Consider the following 15,696-nt stretch of genomic DNA (forward strand, 5'->3'; position numbering starts at 1 on the left):
CAAATTTTGGCGATAATTCTGTAGATTACTGGGAGCGACTGTAAGTCTGTCCTCAGGGTTTCATCCCCAGAGCAATGGTCAAACCGAGAGAGCCAACCAAGATTTGGAAAGGGTGTTGCGATGTTTGGTTTCCAAGAATCCTTCCTCCTGGAGCCAACAATTGTCTATGGTGGAGTACGCCCACAATACCTTACCAATATCAGCTACGGGCCTATGTCCATTTGAGTGTAGTGTAGGTTACCAGCCACCTATTTTTCCCAGTCTGGAATCCGAAGTCGCGGTCCCCTCTATTCACGCCTTCATCCAGAGGTGTCACTGCACTTGGACTAGAGCCCGTGAGACTCTACTCCAAGTGGGGGTGCGCACTAAGGCTAAAGCCGATCGCCACCGGTCTAGGCCTCCCGTATACGTTGTGGGTCAAAAAGTGTGGCTTTCTACTAAGAATATTCCTCTCCGCTCCGTATCTAATAAATTGGCTCCCAAATTTATTGGCCCGTTTACTGTCACCAAGATCATTAGCCCAGTGGCAGTCCGCCTCAAACTCCCTCCTGCGTACAGGAGAATTCATCCCGCCTTTCATGTGTCTAAAATAAAGCCCATATTTCCTTCTCCTATTAATCCGCCTACCCGGTCCCGGTTTTGTTGCGAGCTCTGTGGCTTGTGCTTGTTGTTGCACTGGGACATGAGCGAGCACTGACCAAAACAGTGTCGAGATATACAAGACTGAACAAGATTCACCGGCATTATGTCAAGAGATAAGGCAGTCTTAAATCCATAGGCTGTATAAAAAAAAATGTATGTAGTATGTAGTTGATATCACCCATAGGTTTCCGAAGAGCGTTTTTGTAGCCAAAAGTGGGCGGAGAGCAGTGCGTCACTCCCAGATAAATTGTAAAGAGTGACACAATGGAGATGGGTATAAACGGAGGTCGGAGCCAGCTCCAAATGGGCGGGTCAGCTCCAAATGGGTGGGACTTCAGCTCCAAGTGGGCTGTACAAACCTCCAGAGTCTTTTGATTGGTTTATTTAATGTCATGGGGTTAATGCACGCTGCGAATCCCCACCCACCAAAAAAAAAAAAGACGACGTCAACTTCCCAAGGCTTTTCAGCGTCAAGAAAGAGGAATTTGAATGGGGTAAGTTTAGAGTTGTAAAACGTATTACAAGTTGTGAAAAAGTGCAGTATCTTGGCGGTTGATGTTTTAGTCTTGACGTAGTTAAATCATGATTACAAGCTCATTGCATTCCAGTTTGAAAATGGGAGGACATTCATGTGCAGTTTTTACCTTCAAAACTCATATATCCGATTATTCCGAGAGCACGTTAAAACAGCATTAGCAGCACAGATAAATTACATCTTTATTGTGTCTGTTACCCTTTTGTGCTAAATATTTCTGCAATACATATTTAGGATTTACGCTGCAGATTATGGACACTGAAGACCATAAGCATATTGAGACTAACGTTACGTAAAATATGTAGTCCTATGTATTATAACTGCACTGATATTTAAGCGATCAATAACTATTAATAGATTTAGTACAGTGTTCCATAAGAATGAGTCTTAGTTAAAACTCCTAACTGATTATGCTTAACTTTAACAAAGCTGGTCATTGTTTCAAAACCTGCTGTTATATTTTTAAAATGTTATCTATTTTTACATGTAACGTTAATTCAAATAATGTAATGCAATTGAAACATTTGGTTTAATTACCAAATTCATGTTTCAATAACAGTGGATGATATATGAAGATAACTGCAGTGTCCACTACCATGCATTACATATCAACAGTAGCCTATAAGGTGTAAAATTAATTTTGTCATTGTAGTAAACACCAACAAACAAAAATATTATGTGTAAACTTTGTGTTACAGAAAGTTCAAGTCTGGGTGGCCAGAAGTTAAATTTCAATGACCTGGTTACCGCCTCTCTCTGCAAACCCAAAGGATCACTTTCCTGATTTTTTTGTTCTTTCAACCTTTTTTTGTTCTTTCATCAAGATGTGTAATTTATTGTGTCTGAAGAATTTTGACTAATGTGTGTGTGTGAGTGGGTCTTTGTGTGGATAAATTATGTTCATACTTTAAAGGTGGACATTTGCAACAGCGCTTGTCCCTAAAATTGTTCCAGGGGTATGGTCAGAGACTGTCCTAAATGACAAATGTTGGAATGTAAATGACATTACATTCTGTGGACGTCTCACTGTACTTTCATTAATGTTATCATTGTACTTTAGTTAATGTTAACTTGTCAACAGTGAATTATTTTAGGATGTCATTGGACTGAATGTTTAGTGACTAATGACACTTCATTCCAGTAAAAATATAATCCATAGCCTTGGAGTGAAAGCAGCAGCAAAGTGTTCCAATGCTGATAAAAATCAAGAAGTTTAAAACCTCAGGTTCCTTAAATATCTATTCTACCGGACAGTATGGGGTTGGACAGATTTTGTAATGGTTTTGAAGTCTGATGCTCACCAGGCCTTCATTTATTTGTTCAGCAATGCAGTAGAAACAGTCATATTGTAAATTGTAATAATATTTTACAATTACTCTTTTCTATTTGAGGCAGCAGTGGATCTACCCCAATCATCATTAATGGGACCCCAGTGGAGAGAGTAAGCAGCTATGCAAATGCCCTGCAAAGAGTAGCTGAGCGCATCTCCAGAACATCTCTCCCCTCTCTGCAAGAAATCCACAACAGGAGATGTAAATCTAGGGCTGTTAAGATCCTTAAAGACCCCAAACACTCTGGAAATCTGCTACAGTCAGGCAGACGCTTCTGCAGTCTGATGGCAAAAACAGAGAGGCTCAGGAGGAGTTTCTTCCCTCATGCTATCAGACTACTAAACATGGACATTAAACACACTGAACTTTATAGACTAGTTGTTTAGGGCTACCCAATAACACTCTGCACTTTTTTTGACACAACCTAACTATGCAACTCCTCCTCACTGCACATTGTTTACATCTCTGCACATCATCTGTGTAGCAGTTTCTGTGTATCATCTCTACAAATCATCTGTGTAGTAGTTTAATAGTTTAATATTGTGTATATTTCATTATTTGTATTTAATTATATCTCCCAAAAAAAACTTTTTATTTTTTTCCTGTTGTTTCATTAGTTGTATTTAAATGTTCTCTTATTTTTTGCACAGTCTAAAAAGAGTATGCCAGACCTGAATTTCACTGCTTTTGCATGTCATATAACAAATAAAATGTGAATTTTGAATGGTGTGGAGCATTACCTGTGATTGAGTTGGTGATAAAAAGGAGATGGAGAAAAGAGTGTCTTAAATTGGACTTTAGTACCATTAATATTTTCCTCTTAAGTCTTGGAATGTTTTTTTTTATTATTAATTCTCGTATTACTATTTAGATTTTTTTCTTTTTTTAAATTAAATGTTTATTTGTCAAATTTACTTCCATGTGTGGCCTTTTGTAATGTTGTTTCACCTAGAGCCAAGGGGGTTGTAACAATCTAAACAATATAATTCTCCCTCAGATTTCAAACTTGCATTAAAGAAAAACATTAAGATACAGTAAACATTTTATTGCTTTAAATTACTCATTCATTTTCTTGAAACTGATGTAATTATGAAATGAATATCATTTAATATACTTGAATGTTTGCTGTTGTCACAAAATTAAATAAGAACCTCTTGTTAAAGGGACACTAAGTAGGAATTACTCCCATCTAGTGGTGAAATTGTATTTTTCATTCAAACTAATTTTGCTCTCCAGCGCCTCGCTTTTTCAAATGCGCGTTGCATCTACGGTAGGCGATATGTACCAAAAAGCTTTGACAGGATGTCTTCTAATAGCACTTCGTCGAGTTTTCCTTCAGGTGAACAGGTGTGTTATTTCAAACAAACTGCAACATGACAACTAACAAACGAATGTTACAGTATGAATTACTGACTGTGGAAAACATGAAATATTGTAATTAGTAGTTCGCTAATTTATTCGTTATATTTTCTGAATTATATGCATTGTTAGATATAAAAAAAATATACAATCTATAATACAATCTATAATATAGATTGTAACACTGACTTACCTGTCGAGAAGAAAACTGGCCACTTCAGCGTCTCTTTTGAAATCTTTATCAAGCATTAGCTCTTTCCAGCTAGAAAAAGCTTCCCCGACATTAACTCTTGTTTTCTGTAATCTATGGTCACGTTTCCTTTTACGTTCTATTTTTTACTGTTTTGGCGACTATGTTTTCTTCTCCTGTGGCGCGGCATATGTATGGTCCATAATAAGAATGCAATCCAGACTTTTAAACTTGCCGGTGCAGTTTCAAGCGCCTCTCACTGCTCTGCACCTGCGTTTCTGGCTCTGACCGAAAACGCGCTGTGGAAACGCGTTGGCTTAGTACTTTTTGTCCCTCTCTGCTATTATAGTTTTGCAAGATGGCGGAACTACATGGAAGCCTCCGTCGACCTACCCGTCCCATGTATATAAAGATAATAAATTCTTCATTTACAAGGATTAGTTTAAACATTGGCATAGGTATTTGTACACCATTGAGGGCATATTTATGAATAAAAATATTGATTTTAGATAATAAAATACCTAAAAAGTTACTTATTGTCCCTTTAATAAAATTTAAACTACAATGAAAAACAAAAAATCTGTTTTTCATCAGTATCGCTAATTTATGCCATCCTCATTCGCGCGCACCCCGGCAATGCACAATTTGAAATTTCCGCGTAAACCCCGCCCATTTGTAAAGCCCCGCCCACTAGCGGCAAAAGTTCCTCCCACTTGGAGGTCTCCGTGAAGTCCAGCCCACTTGCGGCAAAAGCTCCTCCCACTTGGAGGTCTCCGGGCTGCAGCGATACCTACTTGACACAATAGGAATGTCCGAAAAAAAGGAAAACAAAAAGCGCCTTGCAGGCTAATACTAATCAAAGAAACATTACAAAAAGGAAAGCATTTGTTGTATTCTTAAACAATTTAAATCTGACTTGTTTTTGCAAGAATACCACTCAACTAGGGCTGTGAATCTTTGGCAAGGTAGCGATTCGATTCGATTCATATGTTTTCGATTCGATTCAAGAACGATTTTTGCAAATTTAGAATGATTCAATTCGATTCGATTCACAATTAAATTCGATTCAATTCGATTAAAACGATTCGATTCTGCATTCTTTAAGTGCATTCACGGGATTATTTAAATGCTTCTACTAAATTCTTTAAATGCTTAGTCAGGGGGCAAATTACAGTAGCATTTATGGTTAGATAACCATAGGTTAGTAAAAAATAAATAAAAAAACTTTTGTCCATTGTTAAATGCTAGTTTAATGATGCGACATGGCATACGTAAAAATGTATGTGAGCCACGTTTTTAAAAAAGAGCTTAAAGAGTATTATGTATAAGCTAACATTTTGTCACACCAGGGGCGTAGCCATAATTTCAGAAGTGACAGAAATGTCAAATACAATCATTTTATGTATGTAGCCTATATAATAATAATAATAATTATTATTATTATTGTTATTTTATTTTATTTGTTTACAAGGAACTATCTTGTTTTTTAATTACTTTTAATTAGCCGTAATAAATCAAATACACTGCTGGAAAATAATCAATCATTTGTAATCTATATTTTTTTCCTAATGGCAATTTTATGATTGTTTTATATACTATGCTACATTTAATTAGCAATTATTTAAATTTTCTGCACAGAATAAGGTAGAAAATATACTTTATACTTTCTGTACTGTAATAAATGTCAATTAGCACTGCATCATTAATCAATTGTTTCTGTTTTTTTTTTTTTTTTCATCAGTTCATTCTGCTTTTATTCAGTTTAGCTGCAGATATAGCCTGGCACGTCTATGAGAGCGAGATCGCTTCTCTTTCAGTGTGGAAACGTCTTCATCTCTATTTAACTTTTCCTCTCCATCAGCGAATGATTCTGAGAGAAAACGCGCCAGATATCTGTTTGCTAATGAAACAAACGCTACTTTCATGCATCTGATTATCAGATTAATATCGAGCCCTTATTTCAAGGTCGTTATTAATGCTGTGGTTAATTTTAAAAGTTTCCTTCGTAAATTCGGTTCATCCGCATTGTTTAAAAACATTTATCATTCAATGGATCTGTGCGTATGATTTAGGCACTTACATTTCTGCTCCTTCCATGCAATAAATACAGCTGTCGACGGCTCCGGTAACTCCGTCGGTAAGATGCAGAGAGCCATTGACAAACTACAGAAAAGTAAAACTACTTCACGTTATTATTACTGGCCACGAGTCCTATAGACCACACGTCAGCTGCGTCAGAGATGAACGGAGCGCGAGCGCAATCCTGTGACAGTCTCGCGGTAAACAGTGGAGCGGGTGAAGGACAGATAAGAGGCACGATTCACGAACACTCTTCAAGGTCTCCATTAATTCGTGCGTGTAATAATGTGTATACATTTTGAAAGCATTGATTCGCTATAGAAATCGCGATTCATTCGATTCTTAGCATTTTGAATCGATTACTGTCCAAGATCGGCGATTCACGATTCAAAAATCATGTTTCAAGATCGATGCATATGAATCAACAGGGTTTGTAATCGATGCATCGAGAAAACGAGTGAATCGTTACACCCCTACACTCAACCAAAGAGGATTTTAATTTCTGGAGATCTCAATCGGGGATCTGATTTATGGATGTCTCATGAAACAAGTTACGCAGCTGGTGTCTGTATTCTTAAAAAACGTTTTTTTTTGCTAGCCAAATAACCAAACTCTTATTTAGTTTTCGGAGTGGATTTTAACGTGGCTTTGGATAACATCTTAGACAGATGGCCTCCAAAGTCTCCTGATAATTCTAATTTGTACTTAAAATAAAATGAATTTCATAATCACTAATTAATGGGAAATAAGCTAATGAGGAAAACAGTTTTTGTAGTAATTGGGAATTGTGATGAAATGTGAAATTGGTACTTGCGTACTTTTAGTAGCAAATTGAGTAAAAATAAAAAAGAGGGCATTATAATATGTAAAATCTCAAATATTCTATCTAAAATTGTTCTGTCTGAAGCTGAAGAAGTTGAGCTTGCTCATCATCAAAATGCGTTAGATGAGATTTATAAATAAAAGTCCCAGGGAGCATTTTTTAGATCACGAAAAAGATGGACTGAGGAAGGTGAGCAAAATTCTTCTTATTTTTAAAGACTAGAAAAACAAGTGAAAATAAAAACTGATTAGAAAGCTTATATTTAATGCATCTCTCTGTGAAGACCAAAAGGCCATTTACGATTTGTACAAATTCTATTTGAGTATTTGATCAATCTGCAAATTCCCTTTCTGTACATGACCAGTTATATCACCTAAAGCAAGGAAGATCCTCTGTGGCGGAGTATGCAGTGAAGTTCTGCACCTTAGCTGCTGCAAGCGGATGGAATGAAGCAGCTCTCATCACAGCTTACAGACAGGGGCTATCCCCATCTCTCCGATTACATCTCGCCATCTATGATGATAGCTTTGGTTTGGAGAATCTGATCCAGCTATCTATTTTTGTAGCCCAGAGGCTAACAACCTGTGATCTGGAATTAACTACCCTTCTTACTTCATTTACCACCACCGCAGTATCAGTATCTTTACAAGTGCCAATAACTTCCAGCATCAGCCATCTGTATGTTGACTCCTTCCATCTCTCTCCTGCTGAACGTCAAAGACAGCTTCAACAACACCTATGTCTTAACTGTGGAGCAGAAGGCCATCTCATGTCTGAATGCCCCGTTCATCCGCCTCATCCAGCAGTGAGTTGCCTGACCTCTAGGGCTGACATTGCTTCATTAGTCTACTTTCATGTATCAGTGATCTCTGCCACAAATTTCAATTCAGCAAATGCCTTCATTGACTCAGGCTCGTGGAAGCTTGTGGAACTTCATTTCAAGGAACTTCATCAGCCAGTTCCATATCCCGCAAATCCATTGCCAGAAGATGAATGTACACTCCATCCTGGGGAAACCTCTCGGAAAAAGTATTATTATCCACTGTACACCATCCCTTACCCTACGCATTTTGGTAATTCATTATGAAAGGATCTCCTTGCTGGATGGATCAACTGCAGATATCATCCTGGGACGCCCTTGGCTAAAGTAGCATAACCCTCACCTTTCCTGGACTACTGGTGACATCCTCTCTTGGAGTGACTCCTGCTTTGAAAGTTTTCTACAAACTCCCTACTAGACCCTCTTCCACTACTAAATCAACCAAGGTACTCCTCCAGGCCACAACTATCGAGAGTCCCGAAGGTCAGCACGATATAGAAGTCCCAGAAGAGTATAGGGCATTCCAGGATGTTTCAGGAAGCAACTAGTCACCCGTTTGCCACTGCAAAGACCATGGGACTGTGCAATTGAACTGCTGCCTGGTGCGACCCTACCTATGGGAAGAGTGTATCCACTCTCCATCCCAGAACAGAAGGCCATGGAAAATAATGTAGAAGAGGCTCTTCGCCAGGGTTACATCGGCCCTTTTTACATTCCCTGCCGCTTCCAGTTTCTTCTTTGTAGAAAGACGGAGGCTTAAGACCATGTATTGATTATTGGGCCCTTAACAACCAGACCGTACAGTACAAATATCCCCTTCCCCTGGTACCAGCATCACATGAGATGTTCGGGGCTCTATGAATATCGGGTCATGCCATATGGGCTAGCCAACTCACCCTCCGTATTCCAGGCCTTTGTGAATGAGGTGTTCCGGGACTACCTGCATCGGTTTGTGATCATTTACATCGAAGACATCCTACTATACTTGCAGAAAGAGCCAGATCATTGTCTCCACATTGCACAGGTCCTCCAAAGACTGAGGGAAAAATCACCTGTACCTCAAAATTGAAAAATGTGAATTTCACCGCTCCTCTATTCAGTTCTTGAGCTACATCATTGATACCAGGGGTATACAAATGGACCTGAAGAAGGTGGTTAATTTCCACTTCTATTAAGGCTAATTTTCATAGCCGCTTCAACATTAACTTTAGTGCCTTAGCAGCTCCCCTCACTTCCCTGCTACGGAAGATGCCCAAGCATCTATCATGGTCTCCAGCAGCTCCAGCATCATCCCCGGCAGAACAGAACTATCTAGAAATCTAGAACTTTTAGCCATCAAACTAGCATTGGAAGAATAGTGTCACTGGCTGGAGGGACCTAACCATCCATTTGAAGTTATCACTGACCATCGTAACTTGGAGTACCTCCGGGAAGCTAAATGCTTAAACCCTCTTCAAGCCAGATGGGCATTATTCTTCTTCCAGTTTAAATTCACAGTGACGTATCATCCAGGAACAAAAAATCAAAGGGCCGACGCCCTTTCCCGCATTCATGCCCCGGACCAAGCTACCCATCTACCAGAATCCATTCTCCCTCCAGCCATAATCGTCAGTCCCATCCATTGGGCTCTAAATGATCAAATCGCCTGAGCAACTCTCACTGAGCCTGCTTCAGGGATGTTCCACCTGTGCCATCTCTAAAGTACCACACCATCTTCCTGAGGGGAAGTTGCTTCCACTGCCTATTCCTCGCTGACCCTGGTCACACATAGGAGTGGACTTCATTTCAGATCTGCCCAACTCTAACACCTACACTTGCATTTTTTGTGGTCGTAGATAATTTCTCGAAGGCCTGTCACCTTATTCCACTAAGGGGACTGCCATCAGCCATGGAAACTGCTGAAGCCCTATTCAATCAGGTATTCCAGAACTACGGGCTACCCGAAGACATAATCTCGACCGAGGACCGAGGATTTCAGTTAGTTTCCAGAGTTTGAAAGGCCTTCTTCTGTCTCCTAGGTGTATCAGTAAACCTAACATATGGCTACCATCCACAATCAAATGGTCAGACCGAAATGAAGATACAGGAGATCGGACGCTTCCTGAGTTCTTACTGCCATGGCCACCAACATACTTGGAGCCGGTGTCTTCCCTGGGCCGAGTACGCTCAAAACTCTCTCCGCCAGTCCACCACAGGTCTAATACCTTTCCAATGCGTGCTTGTTTTCCAGCCAACTCTGTTTCCCTGGTCAGGAGAGTCCTCGGACGTCCCAGCAGTCAACTATTGGTTTCAGGAGAGCAAGAGTGTCTGGGACTCTGCACATGTCCATCTGCAAGGGGCAGTCAGGAGGCACAAGAACCAGGCTGACGTTCACCGAGGCTGACACTGCCCTGCTGCAAGCTGAGTCCCAGATACATAGGCACATTCACGATTTTAAGGCAGATCAATCCTGTCACTTACCGTCTAAAATTACCCCCAAATTGTAGAATTACTCTGACCATCCATGTATCTCAGCTAAAACCTCACCAACCTTCTCTTCTCCCTTCTCCCCCAGGGTCTGATGTGGCTGAGGTACCTCCTCCTCCAATTGAACCAGAGGAAGACCCAATCTACACCGTATGCGGCATCCTGGATTCAAGGTGACGAGGAGGCCAGCTGGAATATCTTATTGACTGGGAGGCTTTTGGTCCTGAAGAAAGGTCCTGGATTCCGTGTGAGGATGTTCTAGACCCTACCTTACTCCAGGAGTTCCATATCAACCACCCCGATCATCCCGCACCCAGAGGGAGAGGACGTCCTTGTCGCCACCATCATCCCGCTTCAGGAGCTGCTCGTGGATGAGGGGGTCCTGTCATGGATCCAGCCAACCAACATGCATCAGACCCTACAGACCCTACATGGGGAGTCTATGGGACTGACTGATTGGGATTGATATGATTGATTAGGACTGATATGATTGACAGCCAGCCTCTAGCAGCCAGTCGACGAATTACAGTTTAAGTCACTTCTGTATGGGCTTCACGAGGGAGAGCAGGAGGTTGCCACTTACTTAAATCTCACTGCCTCTCAACTGTAGCCTCCTTTTGTTCTCCACCAAATCTTTACTGTGCTTTGCCTAATTTTTGGTGGCAAATGCAACCAATTTAGACACAGCCTGGAGCACAGAATAATTTGCTAAGGTTATGTTTTTTTTTTTAATTTTTATTACATTAAATTAACTTTTTCACTCACTTGCCAGTTTGACTACCAAACTTTACAGAAGGGGAAGGCTTTCCTGCTGGACGCTCCTGTTTCTCGGTTAGGGCTTTTTGGCATTGTTCTGCACTACAAAGCAACAGTCAGCCACTTTCTGGCAGCTGATTCCCCAACAGGCTCAAGAACTTCTGTTCTGTCAGTTCCGCTGTGCTAGGCATATTAGGCAACAACAGATTAGTGCTTGAAGGTCTCAAATTTCATACATTTTCTCAGATTTTGCAGACAGCAGATTGCTTGTTAGCTAAAGGGTATGATGAACATAATCTGAGGTGCCAAAAACAAAAAAACATCGACAATCACACATTTAACTAGAAAGAGATTATAGTTGTCTATAAATATTACACAATTTAAAGAACATAATGATACTGTTTACAGTTGTAATGTAACAAAGCATATAAGATTAGAACTGACTGGGGCCACTGGCTAGAAGCCTGCATGTAGAGAGCATCTGTAATGTTATTCTGCATTGTCCCTGTAAAATAAAGAACTAAATAAACATGTTTGCAAGTGTGTATCAAAGTGAACACACTCCAATGCGTTCCGAAACTTCATTCATTCAAATTCATTCTAAATCATGCTACCAACATGTTAAAACAATGATAGAAACATGTTAAAATTGTAGTATGTGCTAACAGTAAATATAGCAAAACTTTTCCAAACATTAAAAACATACAGCCTATTTAGTTCCCGATGCTCCACAACAAATAGACTACTTTAAATTGAATGGCATTACTGAACAAGAATGAAAAATAAGTAGCTATAAAATTGTATATTAAACTTTAAAGATCCCATTTTTCGTGCTTTTTTGAAGCTTTGATTGAGTTTACAGTGTGCAATATAACATGTGTTCATGTTTTGCGTGTAAAAAAACAGTATTTTTCAGTATACCGTATATATCTGTATACCGCTATCACTGTCATAAAAATGGGCTGATGACTTCCCTGTTCTATAAAGTGCCTCCTTCAGAAATACGCAGCGAGATCTGATTAGGCCAGCGGTTCCTGTGTTGTGATTCGACACCAGCTGAGCATGTGCTGCCCTCCTGGAAACCCGATTGGGGTAAATTTGAGAGGCAAGTGGGCAGGATTTGTTTTGAAAACTGCTGGAGATGTATTCATAATCACTGACGAGATGCGCATGAAAATCGCATTCGATTTTTTTGCACAGCCCTAACATCTAGTTAACAAAGCTAAACAGCGTTGCCCTTTGTATAATATGTTAAAGAAACTTTTAAAAGCACCAACTTAAATAATAAAATACACTTACCGGTTGTGGTCTATAAACAACACTTTCTCCAGACAAAGAGGGAACTGCTCCATCTTTCAAGAATAATCTTTGAGCAAATCCGGCATTAAACTGATTGAGATTAAGGAAGCTTGCTGTAGTCAGCAAAATGTGCTGCACATAGTTTTACATGTGGATTATAATTTTCGGGAACCGAGTTACACATAACTTGTGACCATTAATCTCCAAGTAAAGCGTCCCTGGGAAGCCCAAACAAATGGTGATTGGACTCCGAGATGAAAATAACAGCGTTTCGACGACATGGCAACAAACACAAACGCAGCTCTTCCTGTTCTCCGTCAGAGCACAACAAGACCACGCCCCCTTTTTTGTGTATTGATTTGGGCAAAGGTTAGTCAAAAAACAGTTTTAGTGATGTCATTACTGCAGGAACTAGAGGGATGTAGTCCAAACGGGTCGTTTTTTGTAGGGCGAATTCTGTTAAATAAAATATCTCGCTTGGCATTGAACTTTGAGCTTTAGAATTTTACAGATATTATTTATACTCTAACAACAACATTACACACTAACTTTAAACTAACTTTAAAGTTTAAAACATGGAATCACGAAGAACGGGAACTTTAAAATAAAACACAAATTAAGCCAGCCACATTGTAATAAACATCAAGCTAAAATAAACTTATTTACAGCAAAACTGAAACGGCATTGGGCTCACGAGCTTTTCTCAAATTAGACAAGAATCCAAACGTTTCCATTTTTGTCTTGGAATATTTTGTTGCTAAACTATTCTTATTCACATGTGCAATAATGTTTGTCGGGACACTGCACACTGATTTTACAACAGACCTTTTACATTAAGCATAACTTTTGTTTGGTGAAATGCATTTTTGATGATGAATGTCAAGTCAGCAAGTTAGCAAAATGTTACTTTTTTTTTATCTGTTTGGCTAATTATTTTAGAGAAATATATTTTGTGTAGCCCTATTTATTTTATTCCTTTTATATACTTAATTTTTGTTTCCTCCATTCAAATAAGCACTGCAATCTTACTGGTTAACGATTGCCTAATGTGCTTCGGTTGTTGGTCAAGAAAGTAATCTAAATGAACAAAATGCTGTCATAATTCTCCACATGATTTACTATGATGCAGGCATGTTCAGGCTACTTACTCAAAAACTTGCATACACCAGTTGTTGGGAGTAGAAACGACCATACTTTTCTATTGTAGGTTCGTTTCTTAAAGGTGACCTATTATGGCCCTTTTCACAAGATGTAGCCTATACGTCTCTGATGTCCCCAAAGTGTGTATGTGAAGTTTAAGCTCAAAATACCCTTCAGATTTTTAGGGTATGAGCCAAACGCACCATTTTTGTGTTTATCCCTTCAAATGCAAATGAGCTGTTCCCCCAACCCCCTTTTCAGAAGAGGGTGGAGTTTCAAGAGCTCATGCTCTGGCATATAAATGAACATTCCACTATTAGTACAAGCATGCTATCTTTACAGAAAACTTACTCATTTTAAAAGTCAGTAATCTTGCTGTACATGTGCGTTTATGAATTACACAGATGAGGAGCATGGCACAATAGAAATAACAACACAGCTGGCCTCATGGTGCCTTGGCGGGCTATCACAAACTTCCCACTTGTCCCACTTGTTATTATGAGCTTGAAAAATCAAGCGATCTACTTCACATTTCTTTTACATACAATTTTTAAATACTGTACCACATTATTGATCATTCTGGTAGCACGTGGAGGCAGCATCAGAGAAAACAGGAAAAGCTTTAGAAACATTAGCCTTACAGAGTTCCAAGAAGCTCTTTCAGAAAGGCATGTGGAGGCGTGTTTCAACGAGCCGTTTTAGGGGGCGTGGATGAATTTTAACTTTTATAAAGAATATCTCTTTGTGTTTGACACTTTTGTCTTTGCAACTTTAGGGATCTTATCTATTCACAAACAGCTCCTTTCTTCGGACACTCCAAAGAGAAAGGAGAACTTGAAATAGGGTAATGGAAACAGCTCTTGATGTTAATCAAGCAACAAAAGAAAGACAGAAAATCACTCTTGACTGAAAAACTTTAGTAGCCCTAAAGATGAATCTAAATTTATTTACAGAAATAAATATGTTGGCTTGAAAGAATCAATAATATAAAAAATGCATAGAGAATGCTAAAAAGAATACATATCCTAATTAGCCTGTATAACCATTGGTATTTCATTAAAACGAAGACCATGTAATTGTTCTTTATGAGAAGTTGTTTCATTTAATTTTAGCATAAAGACATGTTGTGTGTGACCGCAGTTAAATTAGTGTTTATTATGAAAAAAATAAATAAATAAATAAGAATAATAAGAATAATAATAATAATTTAAACCTATATAATGATTTGGGAATTTTGGAGAAATGCTTAATAAAATTTACTGTAGATTTAGTCAACTAAAATCATATAATATTTAGTAGCATAAAACTAGACTAAAACTAAAAACAATTCAGGTGATTAAAACTAAACTAAAACTAAATGGCATTTTAGTCAAAAGACTATGATTAAAACGAAATAAACATTTGCTGTCAAAATTAACACTGGTTCAGAGAGACTGTTTTTGATTATTTGGATTATATATACGTAAAAAAATAAAAAAAAATAAAATAAAAAATAAACAATGGGTGGATTTTTACCATTATATGCTGTTTGTTTTCACAAACCGTGTCCACACAACTGTGTTTAAACACCTTATAGTGATTTAGCATCTGTCCCATTTAAATTAGTTATATTGTTTTTGAAAGCAAAACTATACAATTTGTAATAAAAATAAAATAAAATAAGTGGTCTAAAATAAATGCACCTGTAAGTGGTTTCCTTTACTCATTACTAGTCATATTCAAAAAGAAAGAAAAAAAAAATTCCTAAACACACATTTGAAAATACCAACAAATGTTGCATAAAATGATAAAATGCATGAAATTGTTTACAAGCTGGTTTTAAGTGATTTCATGTTTTACCAGTGATGCACATACAATTTGTTAATGAAAAGGCATGCTCAAACAGAAAATGAAGCTATAACTGACAAACTGTTTTCTGTTTCCGACAAATGTGTAAAACGGTTGAGTTGGTCAAGGCACCTGCGGTAAAAATCAAGCTTTTAATGTTGCTTATATGTCTGTGTGGTGTTTTAATAAATGGTTTAAAAGTATAAACCTACAACCTAGATCAACAATATATTAGCATTGAACTTTAGCCAGATTAATCATTATTGCTGCAACCAAAAATTTTAATAATAATAATAATAATATATATATATATATATATATATATATATATATATATATATATATATATATATATATATATATATATATATATCAGGCACCAAATATAGCAAATATAGCACACAGATCAATGTAACATTAGCACATGAC

At 38.2% G+C, this 15,696-nt stretch overlaps 1 protein-coding gene across 1 annotated transcript in view; it reads right to left on the reverse strand.

The window, feature by feature from the left end:
• Positions 1-15,696, reverse strand: part of iqcg (IQ motif containing G) — a 29,855-nt gene that overhangs the window by 13,859 nt on the left and 300 nt on the right. The gene's annotated exons all lie outside the window — the stretch shown is intronic.

This window comes from Carassius gibelio, chromosome B18, assembly GCF_023724105.1.
Source record: "Carassius gibelio isolate Cgi1373 ecotype wild population from Czech Republic chromosome B18, carGib1.2-hapl.c, whole genome shotgun sequence".
Lineage (NCBI taxonomy): Eukaryota > Metazoa > Chordata > Actinopteri > Cypriniformes > Cyprinidae > Carassius > Carassius gibelio.